The sequence below is a fragment of the Meles meles genome, chromosome 13 (genome assembly GCF_922984935.1).
Source record: "Meles meles chromosome 13, mMelMel3.1 paternal haplotype, whole genome shotgun sequence".
NCBI lineage: Eukaryota > Metazoa > Chordata > Mammalia > Carnivora > Mustelidae > Meles > Meles meles.
Genome location: NC_060078.1, coordinates 35,132,974 through 35,147,558, shown reverse-complemented (window position 1 = coordinate 35,147,558; position 14,585 = coordinate 35,132,974). Strand labels below are relative to the sequence as shown.

The following is a 14,585-nucleotide window of genomic DNA, read 5'->3' as shown; positions in this document are numbered from 1 at the left end:
GGAAAACTCAAACTATTATGGTAACATGACCCTTCACCTTTTAAATAACATACTATTCTAGGTATCTTAATACCTGCCCAATACAAGGACGGTTCATACAAATCTGATTCCAGGTAAACAGTTGTTCCCCGAAAGCCTCTGGTGTGCACCAAAACCACCCTACATCTCCAATCTGTATTGAACCTGCGAAGAACACCAGGACAAAGTGCCCTGGCCTGGGAGCTAGGTCAGATCTGGACTCTAATCTTGCCTTCCACTGGTAATATTCACATCTGAACTCCTTTTATAGTTTCAAGTTTACAGAGTATGCTCACATGTAATTTGTCATTTAATCTGCAAGACAACTCTATGAGCAAACTGAGGTTCAGGGGAAGATGGAACTCACTCATGGTAATAGTCCATAGTCTATAGCCTAAACTTAAGGCTCAAATGCCATTATTCTAAAATCCAAGTCCCGTGCTATCTTCACCTGAGCCACAACTTCTTCTGAAATCAGACTAATGGTATGAACACCAGCTCTACCAACACCTATCGAAGAAACACTGGATAAATGACACATTTCAGTCACCTTACCTGTAGGGCAATAATAGTAAATCCCTCACTGGAGTGCTAAGAGAATTAAGTGAATATGCTATCTAATATTCAACATACAGTAGCTATCATCACTCCCCATTAATGCAACTGCCTGTACAGTTTGAAAAATGCCTCATTAAGAATTTAAATGTATCTCTGGTTATTTATTTAACCTACCTACAAGGGAAAAATAACACCTTTCCTCAAAACTAGCCAGATACAATGAAAAATGTAACATTTGCTCTGTTGCTGAAAAACTGGGCCACTGAACTACACTTGCTCAGTCATCCTGAAAGAGGCAGCTTAAAAAGGATTGTCCTCTCTTTGCAGTCGGTAAACTGTATGTTCACTTCATTTTTTTCCCCCTTGGATTCAGAAACTTGGGGCTAAAGGGACTGAAGAGGTCATCCCATCTAATCTCTAGTTATCTAGTAAAAGATTCCTCGTTCAATAACCCCAACAGATGGGCCATCAATTCTTAAAATACTTCCGGTGACAGAGAATTTATTACTTTTTGAGACAGTTCACTCCGCTACTGGATAGCTCTAACTGTAATAATATATTCCTTGCTCACAAGACCCAAAATCTGTCTTCCTAGAACTTCTACCCTCTAGTCTTGGTTTCCCTAAAACAATCCTAAGAAATTCTTACTATTTATTTAATGTAACAGGCCTTCAAATATTTGAAAATAAGAATCTTTTGAAAACCACTAAAACTGAACTCCACCTCCCTCCCGCCCCACTTTAGACCACTCTTACTCCAGTTCCTTAACACTTGCACATCACGTGGTTGCCAAGCACTTCCTTCTTTTCGTTGCTCACTAGTTTGGCTCATGCCCATCTTAAAATCTTGCAGTCCAGGAATTATCCAGGCATAAATGTAATCTAAGGTTATGTGAACTTTCTGAACAGCCTTGCCACACAACTGACTCATGCTAAGCATACAGTCCAACTAAAAATCCCAGCTCTTCTTTCAAAAATGCTGTCAAGCTGAGTCTTTCCATTCCCTTCCTTGTATAAATATAAATGCTGGGATTTAAAATTTATTATGGTTCAAGTTCATTTTGTTGGTTTGGGTCTATCTTCCAACCTGTTAGATCGTTTTGAATCTTGATTCTGTCATCCATGTCATCTGCAAATCTAGTAAGTGCTCCCCTCTGTCATTATATAAACCACTGAAAAAAAATGTTAGACTTGGAATATGGTGTGTTTAGGAATAAAATCACTGGCTTTCACAGTGCAACTACTTTCAAGATAGAACATGGGAATCACTGTGTGTTAAGTTTAGAACAGGACATATCTTTCCAAAGTGAAATGGTTTGGGGCAAATTTTCATCAGAAGACATTTCACTATGTTCATGTAATTATTTCACCTTTCATCGTTTACTCAGGATGAATCCACTCATTTAATTTGATTGCACAAAATACAACTGCAGGAAGCAGCAGGAGAGGTCACAGAAAAGTATCCAATATCGCAAAGGTGCTCTCAGGCATTTTGATTACACAAGTAAACGAACATACCTTAAAACAAAAACTAGTAAAAACTCAAAATATACCTTCTTGACAAGGTATTACCACTATCTTTACACATAACAGAATCATTCACATCCATTAACAACACATTTCAGTAAAACTGACATTTTGTATCTTAAAAATATAATAAAATAAGGGAAAATACCAGAATTGGAACTCCAAATGTATTAACAGTCCATGACAAAAAAGAAGATTGTCCAGATCTTCAAGCAAATCTGCCAAAGGAAAAAAAGTAAATGTTAATCTGGGCATAAAAAGACATCCTTCCAATTCAGGAACCATCTATGGATCTTCACAACTATCCAATACAAACAACTGCAATGAGTTTATCAGCACTTTACTTTTGGTGCTATATTAACTCTTTCCTGCCACTTAAGGGTATTTAAGAAAATGGAATTCAGGACAGGAAATGAAACCCCACAGCCATGCTTAGGAAAAAAATTTTGCTCTTAAGACCATATGTGTTTTCCAAATTTTAAAAATCAGGTTGTGATAGGAGCACGTGGGTGGCTCAATCGGTTAAGTATCCAACTCAATCTCAGCTCTGGTTCTGATCTCAGGATTTTGAGTTTAAATCCCACGTTGGGTGTGGAGCCTACTCCAAAATAAAATAAAATAAAATAAAACCAGGCTGTGACAAAGTCTAAGAAAGAATCTCACCACAGGGGGAAAAAAATCTTGGTATTGCTCAAAAAGGCAGGCAGGTATAACATTTTGTCTGAAAACAAAAAAGTCAAATGTCGTTTGAAACTCAGTTATTAATTTTCCAGGAAACGTTCATGATTTGTCCCAAAGGTCACCTTTCATCTATGTACTGACTGGACAATCAAGATACGGCACCTAAGAGAAGACTGTACCAGTTTCCACAAGAATAAGTATATACTGGCACACGTCACACTTCAGACAATAGTGATCATTTTCACTTCAAAGGCAAAAAATAAATTTAAAACAACAATGTGAATAATTACATTGGATCTTATACAAAACAACCAAGCAACCTTACATCCTCTTTCTCCCCTCCCCCAGCGCCACAGACACACACACCCCACTCCTCAATTTAATCTCAAAATTAGCTCTCATCTGACACCAACCAACAGAGTTAATTAGGCAGAAGCAGATGTAACTCAGCAGCTCTATGCTACAACCAGAATCAGTGTTAAAGCATACACACACATATACACACACACACAGCTAGGAGAGGAACAAAATCAGTAGTTGCTTATCTGTAGCCAATTCTCAACTAAACACATGTATATTATCCACTTTGTGTATTATCCACTGCAAATTTTTTTAATCTTAGGCAGGTTTGTTACTGACATCCCAGTGCCCCACTGTAAATTGGTATACAGTAAGAGAATAGATTGAAAAACCAATTTAATTTTAGTCTAAGCTGTATCTAACTAGAAAGACAAGTCTACAGGAAAAGATGCATAATTCATTCAAAAGCCAAAAAGAAAGGCTTTTTTCCCCCTGATTTGGAATTATCCACACCACCTCTCTTTTTCAGAGCACTAGGATTTGTTTCACATGCAGACAGGACATTCTATCAAAAGTACAACCCTAAAAATCACATCCTCTTTTCATTTTTTTCAGTAAAATGAAAGTTGGACTAAAAGGCTATCAAAAAGGGAATGAATCATTCCAAATTAATTCTGGGGACTCATGCAACATCAAATTAAATTATTCTATTTTCTAAGGTTTTGAATCACTTTATTTTTAACTACAAAATAATATCAGTAAATTACATGGTTGTATGGATGTATTTACATCATTCATTACAAACTATTTGAAACAGATCTAGAGAAATGCTTAGTCCAACACGCGCTTTTGGCTTCATTAGTATTATATAAATATCAACACTATTCAGAAATATTCATGTCAGCATAAGAGGAGTCAAAATACCCCGGATCATAAATATTATGTGAAACCTCCTCGATGCTTTCACTAAAGCTGTGTGTTGTTTCAAAATCAATGTCGTAACACTTGAGTCAGTATCACAGATGAGCCAAAAACAGTGGTTAAAAAAAATAAAGATTAAACAATAGAGTTTACTCTTTTGTCATCCTGGGTTTTACTTGCTAACAGTTATTTTTAGCTTTCCCACTTTTATATGCTCCTGGATTTTTTCACAGCCTATTATGTAACTGAGTGAGGATCCACACATCTTAACAGTATCTTCTGAAACAGAACATACACTGCTTAAGGGAAGAGACCTTAACTTTTTTCCTTGTCTAACCACTCAGCACAGGCTATCTGTACACTTGCTCAAAACAGTGTCCAAAGTTAACAAATATCTGCTGTCTGACATCAAACATCATCCCATTTGTTAATTCAAATCCTGGATATATCTATTTCCCCAAAAATTAATGCTCGAGGCCCCGAATATATGAACTGGAAGGAGAGGATACAAATACTAATCAAAGAACAACCAACAACATTTAGCAAGACATTCCCCGTATGCAGCCTTATGGTAGGTGCTAGAGGCATAAGAAGCAATTCAGAAACAAAGCACTGTTTGGTAGTTCTTCAAAAAGCTAAAAAGGAAATTGCCATAAGACCCTACAATTCAAGGGGACACCTGGGTGGCTCAGTGGGTTAAAGCCTCTGTCTTCAGCTCAGGTCATGATCCCGGGGTTCTGGGATCGAGCCTGAGCAGAGAGCCCGCTTCCCCGCCCCCTCCCCCCGCCTGCCTCTCTGTCTACTTGTGATCTGTCAAATAAATACATAAAATCTTAAAAAAAAAAAAAAAGACCCTACAATTCAACATGTTACCCTGATGAACTGAAAACAGGTACTCAAGTAAGTATACATACACACCTGTTCATATAGTCAGAAAGTGGACACAGACCAAAATGTCCATCGACAGCTGAATGGAAACTGGGTGATGGGTATTAAGAAGGGCATGCAATGGAATGAACACTGGGTGTTATACACAACTGAATCACTGAACTAACTCCACCTCTGAAACTAGTCATATACCATATGTTAATTAACTGAATTTAAATAAAATAAAAAAATTTTAAAGGAAAAATTTAAAAAAAAAAAAAACAGTTGAATGGGGGCGCCTGGGTGGCTCAGTGGTTTAAGCCGCTGCGTTCGGCTCAGGTCATGATCTCGGGGTCCTGGGATCGAGTCCCGCATCGGGCTCTCTGCTTGGCAGGGAGCCTGCTTCCTTCTCACTCTCTCTGCCTACCTCTCTGCCTACTTGTGATCTCTGTCAAATAAATAAATAAAATCTTAAAAAATAATAATAATAATAAAATAAAAAATAAAAAAACAGTTGAATGGATTAACAAAAGATGGTATATCCATGCAGTGGAATATTATTCAGTCATAAAATGAAAAATGCTGATATATGCTACAGTATGGATGAACCTTAAAAATATGTTGCAAAAGAAGCCAGACACAAAAAGTCACATATGGTATAATTCCATTTATATGAAACATCCAGAACAGATAGATTGGTGGGGCCTGGGGAGTGGAGGGATGAAGAGAAACTGCCTAATGGGTAAGGGATTTTATCTTAGATTGATGAAAATATTTTGGAACTAGACAGAGGTGGTGGTCACACAACACCAGGATTTGCTAAATGTAACTGAATTGTTCACTTTAAATGGTTAAATTTATGTTATGCAAATTTCACCTCAGTAAGTCATTTAAAAAAAAAGAGCACTAACTATAATACCAACCATTTTCTGACACCTACTGTGGGCCAGGAACTTCACATATCACTACACACTACACCATCAGTACACACACATAGATATCAGTAACCCTTAAAACAACTCTGTAAGGTAGCACTGTTGCCTGATCTTGCAAAAGGAAAACTGAGACATGACTCGGTCAAGGCTTCAGACCACTAAGTCTGAATAATTTTTTTCCAATGCTAAAACCTAAAGTCTTTCCTGTCTCCATGGCTTTCAAATAAGACTCCTTGGACATCTTGTAAGAAAGTGCCTCGGGCACCTGGGTGGCTCAGTGGGTTAAGCCGCTGCCTTCGGCTCAGGTCATGATCTCAGGGTCCTAGGATCGAGTCCCGCATCAGGCTCTCTGCTCAGCAGGGAACCTGCTTCCTCCTCTCTCCCTCTCTCTACCTGCCTCTTTATCTACTTGTGAACTCTCTCTGTCAAATAAATAAATAAAATCTTTAAAAAAAAAAAAAAGAGAAAGTGCCTCAAGTTATCACCTGCGCTACGTTCAACACGAAGTTCACATTAAGTCCTTGCACCCAGCAAAGGAGCTCCATTTTAATTGTCCCATCCATACTAGGCTTCTGAAGAGTAACTTCACAGAAAGGGTTCCTCCGACTACAGCAGGGAAAAAGTCTGGAAACCACTGTGACTTTCCCTTGCCGAGTGGGCAGAACACCCCTTGGATGGGTGGGACATAAACCGGACCTTGAAATTGGACAACCGCCCAGTTTCGTAATCCAAATGAAATGAAAATTTAAATCCTTCGTGGTCCAGTAAAAACTGACACCATCTCACAGAAAGCCCTACATCTCTTTGTCTAACAGGAAGCTTTTAGCTATCTTAGTATTTTAGCATTCATTTCCCATTTTGTATTATGCTTATTTGTGTACTGACCTCATCTCCCTTACTAGAACCGTGAAATTCTTAAGAGCAGGATTCAGGTCTGATTTCACCTTTGTATGCCCCTAGATTTCCCAGAACCACTACGGGAACATAAGAGGGGTGCCGTGCCTATCTGCTAGATGGCCACATCAGGGAACAAACGAAGGGAATCTAGCAGAGGGCACAGGAGCTAAGAATGAACTGCCTAAAAAAAAAAAGGACACCAAGTCTATATGCAAGTGTTGAAGAGAAGAAAGAAATAAAGTTGGATGTAACGAAAACCAGGCTGAGGCGTGTGAACGTGACAGATGAACAGGAAGCCAACGCAGAAGTAGACACAATACAGCACAGTGAAGTGCACCCACACACGTGCACAAATTTGTTCAATGTTTGAATCTCTCTGGCAATAGTATCCATCCAGTGTAAGTTGGAGGGAAGGATGACTGAACAAACAAAAGGAACCAGGACTTCATCTTTCCCAATATCAATCTTGTTCAACTTATTTATGAGCCTAATTCAGCAGCAAGCCCAGAGTAGGCACTCAATAAATGTTAATTGAATTGAATATTTAACTCCCCATTTTTGGGGAATACTACTAAATTCTTTCTCACTACTCATTAACATCGAGAGTTTTCAATTCACAAGCTAATAATGTTTTCCAAGGATTTCTAAGAGGCTAAATCACCATGAAAATTATCATTTCAACTAATACATATTATATTAATTGGAAGTTTAATTTTTCATGTCATGCTTCCTAGTTGACAATATCCTTGTTATGTCATTAAACTATAATTGTGTAAATCTGCTTCAACAAACAATAACTGAACCATCAATAAACTATTATGGCTTCCATAATCCTTAGCAAAGATTAGTTTCAACATCATCATCACAAATTAGTAGAGACATGCCCCAAGTCTCCTGCTGAAGCCCAAGAATTAGGTTTGCGAAGTCATCCCTACATTTACGTGCTCAATACTTTCAGTCTCTAAACTTTAATCACACTGTTAGGAACCTCACAGGAAATTTGATCCCTTGTAAAACAGAGGATTTTGGAGTCAAGATGAAAAGTCATTTGAAGTCATCAGGCCTTTGGAGCCAGGGTACACTGATTAATAATGATGATATTATAACTAAGCACTCTCACTTAAGAAACAATCAACTAAATTTAGAATGTCTTTTTTTGGCATTCAAAAATTCCTATTCAACCCTAGATTTCTTCCTAATTATAAATTAGCTTTAACCAGGTTTTAATGATAAAGACTGAGAACAATGTATTGAGGAAAAAAATCTGACACCCGAATTTTTAAAAGATTATTTTAAAAATACAGATCATAAGAATTCTGCATTAGCTTTATTACAAATGTCTTCAAAAAGGATAGCCTGTAGAGCCTGAAAACCAATTAGGGTTCCCCTTTGAGAACCTCAAGAAAACTACAGATCTAGGGGCATCTACGCGGCTCAGTCGGTTAAGCTGCTGCCTTCAGGTCATGTTATGATCCCAGGGTCCTGGGATGGAGCCCTGCGTTGGGCTCCCTGCTCCGCGGAGAGCCTGTTTTTCCCTCTCCCTCTGCCTGCCTGTCAAATAAATAAATAAAATCTTAAAAAAAAAAAATCCTATAGATCTATTTTTTAAAAATGAACACATGTACATACAGTCATTTGCATACAATCGCAAGGGTTTACAGGACCTCTTTCACCTATATCAAGACCCCTTAAGGCCCACTAACTACTCCACTTACTTTAATATACAGAGAGGTCAATAATTTTATTGAGTTTCAAAGTACATGTGGCTTTTTTTTTTTTTTTTTTTTTTTAAAGATTCTATGTGAAGGTGCCTGGGTGGCTCAGTGGGTTAAGCCTCTGCCTTCCGCTCAGGTCATGCTCAGGTCATGATCTCAGGGTCCTGGAATCCAGTCACACATCGGGCTGACAGCAGAGAGCCTGCTTCCTCCACTCTCTCTCTCTTCCTGCCTCTCTGCCTACTTGTAATCTCTCTGTCAAATAGATAAATAAAATCTTGAAAAAAAGTTAAAAAATAAAAATAAAGATTTCTATGTGAGACAGAGCACAAGCCGTGGGTGGGGCAGTGGGCGGGGCCAGGGTGGGGGGAGTCGAGGGAGAAGCAGACTCCCCAGGGAGTCTAAGTGACTCTGGGGCTTGATCCCAGGACCCTGAGATCTGAGCAGAAGGAAGACACTTAACCAACGGAGCCACCTGGGCACCCCTCTGTGTGCTTTCATGAAGACATGTTACATTTTAAGTAAGAGAGTTACTCTCATTGGTTTGGGATATTATCAAATAGAGGTCTGAAATCTTATTCAACAAGGAGATGTGCCATGATGGGACATTATCTAGAGAGTTCAGGGATCAAGTCCCCACTCTGCCAGCTATCTAAGCTGTGGGATACTGGACATGTTAATCAATCTAAGTCTCTCTTTTGTCCTCTGTGAAAAAGATTATACACCCCTGTTTGGCAGAACTGTTAAGAGGAATAACTGAGATAACAAATATGAGAGACCCAAGGATGGTGGCAGACACATAGCAGGAACACAATAAAATACTAGCTCATAAAAGGAAAAAGGGCAATACAGTCAGCTGGAGACCTGTAAAATCTAATCTGGCTGAACTTCTGTCTATATGACCATTTTCTCCTAAGAGACAGGGAAAGTCAGCACCTGGCCCTTAGTTATTGTTGTGGACAAGTAAAAATTCAAGACAGCGCACAGAAGTGAACAAAGGCAAAAACAGATTTGTAATGGCAAGGATAGGGTCAAGATCAGTGTATTTTACTCATAATCATACATCTTTTAAGGTCAGTAAAGCTTTTAGAAGATAATACCGCATAAGAGAATATATTCTTGACCTGAGGGTAGGAAAAGAGTCTTAAAACAAGATACAAGAAGCCCTAGCCATAAAGAAAAGACCAATAAATTTGACTCCATTAAAATTAAGAACTTCTGTTCATTAAAAGACACCATAAAGTAAGTGAAAAGGCAAGCCACAGGATGGAGTAGGCATTTGCAATATACACACATGACAAAATAAATAAAGAACTTCGAAATACCAACAAAAGACACAAGGCCCAATTTAAAAAATAAGTAAGGGGCAGACTTGAACAGGAATTTCACAAATGAGGAAATCCAAACAGTCAATTAATATATGGAAAGCTATTCAACCTGATTACTAACCAGTTAAATGCAAAGTTTACCATATTGGCTAATTTGAAAAGCTGGCAAATCTGAGATGTGAAGAGGACAAGAATCAATGGGAATTCTCATATATCACAGAGGGAGTGTGGTCTGGTACAACACTTTGGAAACCAGCTTGAAGAGTCAGTACCTAGTCAAGTTGAAGACAAGTATACCTCATGGCTAGAGCAACCATACAACTCATCATCCAAACACTTTTGAGCATTAATGTTGTATTAATAATTACACTGCGAAACAGGCATAAGTTAAGATAAATAGTCACGTGCCCATGAACTAGCAATTCCATTCCAAGATGTACATCTTAGAGAAACGTATGTACGTGTGTAATCAGAGGACAGGGACAGGAACACTCATAGCAGCTCTGTTCACAATTTCCCCAAACTGGGAACAACTCAAATATCCAACAACAGCAGAATGGATAATTTAAAAAAAAAAAAAAAAAAAAAAAAGTGTTCAAGATTGGAAGTCTTACAAAAAAGTGCTTAAAGGTGCTTTGGAAATGCAAATTAAAACATCTTAAGGGAAGAAAAAGATCCCTTCAACACACTTCTTCCATCCATGCACTATTACCATTCCGCAAGCAAAGACTGATCACTATACACTATAGCTCACTCATCTCCAGCTTTCATGAAACAATTTCCGTTCTGTTCACTCTATACAAATAAAATCAAGTACATGCATGTGGAAAACTGAAGGTATTTTGTAGAAAACGATCTAAGAGACTGAAAAAGTCACCTGTTAGGAATCCTGGCATTGAATAAAGCCAGACCAATTGGTTAACTAATATGTAAAAATTCATGAAGTTTTTTGAAGTACATTAAAATTACTTATTAAATTCCTCAGCTACCCTTCCACACTCACCCTATTTTACCATTCATTCATGTTATGCCTTACACCTGACAGTTTCAATCTTATCTTCACAAGAAGTGCGTTAAGATAGGGGCACCTGGGTGGCTCAGTGGGTTAAGCCGCTGCCTTCGGCTCGGGTCATGATCTCAGGGTCCTGGGATCGAGTCCCGCATGGGGCTCTCTGCTCAGTGGGGAGCCTGCTTCCCTCTCTCTCTCTCTCTGCCTGCCTCTCTGCCTACTTGTGATCTCTCTGTCAAATAAATAAATAAAATCTTAAAAAAAAAAAAAAAGAAGTGCGTTAAGATAAACATTTGGTGTAAGGGCAATGACTGAACACCCACTCTGCTCAGAGGCCTGGGTATGGCTGGTAGGTAAAACTTCCACTGACCACGTCATCACTCTCAACCATTCATTCCCGTAAGTTCCTTCTTTAATGTTACCACCTTCTGCTATCTTCTCTCTCTTTTTAAGTCATCATTTCACCTCCCCAATCTTCAACCTAAGTAAAGGGTCTCAGGTAAAAATCTTACCCTTTACTGAAATGTGCAATATTTTCCTATTCCTCTTAAAAACATAAAAAGATTGCCCCAATTCATTTTAATGCATATGTGAAGAATTAACGGGTAAGAATGGAATGAATGGAGTGTTTTACTTCAGGGCTATCCCAAAAAATCCAGGGTACACAAGTAAGCAGAAAGAATGTACTTTACTGGCAATTATCCCAAAATAATAATAATGTAACTTTTTTGGAGCACCAGCGGACACTATCCCAACGTAATTAATCCCCATTTGCTACTTTCATCCCCCATCCATATACAGAAGGGTCTTTATAATACTCCACTTTTTATTTCTTTGTACCTCCACCCCAAACATACTTGATACTTTGCTCACTGGTTCTCTTTTCTTATTTTCCACATCTGTAATTCTTTATTACTGTTCTCTCACAACCTTTGTCCAATACTCTGTTTATCACATCCCAATACCTTCTCCCAACTGCAGGGCTTAAACAACTTCATGGGGCACAGGAAACCTTTTGTAACCTAGTCCCTTCTCTTCCTTTGCCCCTAGTCTCCCACAACTTCCTGCACTCTACCCATACCAAAGTATTTACAAATTCAAAAAGACAATGTCCTTTCCCAAGGTAATACTGGAGCTTCCCCTGAGACAGACACCCTGCCCTACCTTCAAGATTCCAGCTCAAGTTTCACCCAAGAAATCCAGCCTGTCAACAACCTGGTCTCCCAAACCAACACCTTTCTTTGCCCTATCCCTAGTCCTGGTGCAGTCCACCAAATCACATGCACCGAGACCCACTGCCCAGCCCCACCAATATTTTTTCCCACAACTGCCACCTTTTCTCAGCCCCCTGAATCACCCATCCCCATAAGATCCCCCGCTACAGATATTACGCAAGTTCTGCTCTGCTGTCTTATCATCGTTCAAGACTCTCTCAAGTATATCCATGTCACTCTTCCATGTTTTTTTCAAGGCTTCATAGACCCCATACATTCTTTATAATTCCAATGCCGATTTATCCAGATACCTGCTTCCCACCACGCAACTGTATACTTACACTTGCTCCTCACATTCCAATACTCCCCGCAATCCACTAACTCTGCACTGCTCTCCATACCACTCCATATCCACCACACCCAAACCTATTCTTACTGTCCCCAGATAACTGCAATCCCACCTTTCTGCATCATTTCACTTGCCTTCACATACCTCTGGGTTCCCCTACCACATCTCCAATGTTGCACCTCTCCCTACCCTCACTTTGCCCCTGCTTGCACACCTCCAGTTTCCCCTCGCACCCACCCCCTCACCGTCTTTCCTGACACTCACTGGCCCCCCACCGTTCCTACCAGGTCACTCGCACTCAGAAAACCCCTCCAAACCCCCGCCTTCCAACCACCCGAGCCCCGCCCCCACCCCGGTATCGCCCCGCCCCCTCCACATCGAGCCCCGCCCCTTGCCCTGGAGGCCCCGCTGAGGGGCGGGGCCTGTCCCTCCTCCCTTTTCCCCCGCCCCCTACCGTCACGCTCAGGGGCAGCCTGACCCCGAGCGGCCCCGCGGTGACCCTCGCGCAGAGGCCTGTGGGAGGGGCGTCACAAGCCCCCGATCCCCCCCACCTTCCGCCCCCCTCCCACCCAGTCTCCTCCCCCTGGGAATGCGCGGGGTGGGTGACAGACCTGGCCGCGCGCCACCGCCACCGCGCCTGCCGGGGGCGCTGCCGCTGCCTGAGAAAGAAGACGCGGCTGCCGCCTGGAGGAGGTGCCGTCGCCTCCGCCACCGCTGCCGCCGCCGCCAGGGGTAGGAGCTAAGCCGCCGCCATTTTGTGTCCCCCTGTTGTTGTCGTTGACATGAATCCGACATGACACTGATTACAGCCCAATGGAGTCTCATTAAACCCGAGCCGCGGCCCCGCCCCGGCGCTGCTCCATTGGACAAGACCACAGACACTTATGGCCACCCGTTGGCCTGCGGGTCTGTCCGTCACCCACACGCTAGCCACTCTGCAGCCCATTGGGGCAGGTTCCTGCCGGTCATCTCGCCTCCGCATAGACACACCCCTCGACCCATCATTCCCCCCCTCCGGAACCACCCTGGGGGTGGGTCCACTGCCAGTACCAATCAACAGACTGCGGGGCCCGCCTTTTCTGGGCACCTATTGGTCCAGCTCTTTTTCTCTCTCCCAGACACCGCGCCACCTCTACTTCCACCTACCCGCCCCCTCTACCTCTAGAAATGGATTGGGTCTACCCGCAGGAAAGGCGCTTGGCCTTATTGGTTGCACACAACGCCAATCAGAGGGCCTTTTCCCTCTCCCCTCCCCCACTCAACCCCAAATCCCCTAGCCCGCAGCTAAAGTTTGTGTGAGAGCTGATCGCTGGCGGCGGCCGCAGGATTTAGGGGTGGGCGCGGGCGGGCGCGCGCGGGCGGGCACGCGAAGTTAAAATTCGAGGTTCTCAGTCGCCAGCTCCCGCGGTGAAGCGCGCGGACGGGCGCGCCGCCCGGAGCGTTCCATCCCGCCCCCTCCTCCACCCTCTCCCGTCCCGTCCCGGGCGACTACTCGCCCGCCCCCTGGCTCGCATCCTTACCCCCCAACACACCCCTACCCTGCAAGCCCCAGGCCGGGTGCAGCCAGAACGATGTCGCTGCAGCCTCCTCGCCATCCCATGCTGAAGGGGAGCAAGCCCCCTACCCGCCGGGCGTGCACCCCCCGGCTCCACACTCGCCCGTGTCTGCAAGCACGTGCACCGTTCGCCGCTGCCTCCAGCCACCCCGGTCCCCGGCTAACCTCGCCTGCAGCCCGGCCAATCGCTTGCTGCCCTTTGTTGCTGCAGCCCGGGTCTCCCCGCTGCCTTCCTCAGCCTCCGCCTCGTCCTTTGCCAGCCGCCCGGGTCCGCAGCGCCGCGCTCCCCCCGCCCGGGACCCACCGCCGCCGCCTCCTTCTCCTCCTCCGCCTCCTCCTCCTCGGCTCCGGGCTGCAGCGCACAGAGCCCGAGGCAGCGCCGCCCAGCCCCGCTCCCCCCGCGCCGCCAGCTAGCCCGCCCGGCCCGGCCGGGGGCGCAGCCTGGACCCCGCCCGCCCCAGTCCCCGCCCCGGGGGTACCTGCCTCCGCCCTGGGGGGCTCCGCTCGCCGCCCTCGGGGGAGGGCGGGGATGCCGGTGTCCGCGGGAGGATGGGGAAGCCTGGGCCGTTTGGGGCGGGGAGTGTGCCCGCCAGGGCTGGGACTGAGAGGTGCGGTCCTCGCCAACGCGCCCCCCCCTCCCGCCGCTGTGGGCCCCAAACTTCGTCCTCCACCCGGGCCTTACACCCTCGGGTGATCGCGGCAGTTTGGGGGT

General features: G+C 43.4%; 1 protein-coding gene across 4 annotated transcripts in view; it reads right to left on the bottom strand.

Moving 5' to 3' along the window:
* The window catches only part of KAT6B (lysine acetyltransferase 6B), a 189,235-nt gene extending 175,067 nt beyond the window's left edge, over nt 1-14,168 (bottom strand). For 2 of the 4 annotated variants that reach the window (XM_046027126.1, XM_046027129.1), the window contains exons 1-2: nt 12,930-13,135; nt 2,251-2,320 (exon numbers count right to left, since the gene is read on the bottom strand). The gene's annotated coding sequence lies outside the window, so the exon portion shown is untranslated. Of the gene's footprint in view, nt 1-2,250; nt 2,321-12,929; nt 13,136-14,038 lie in introns of those variants that run through there. The other 2 variants (XM_046027127.1, XM_046027130.1) reach the window with 2 other exon arrangements.
* Between the last annotated feature and the right edge of the window lie 417 nt (nt 14,169-14,585).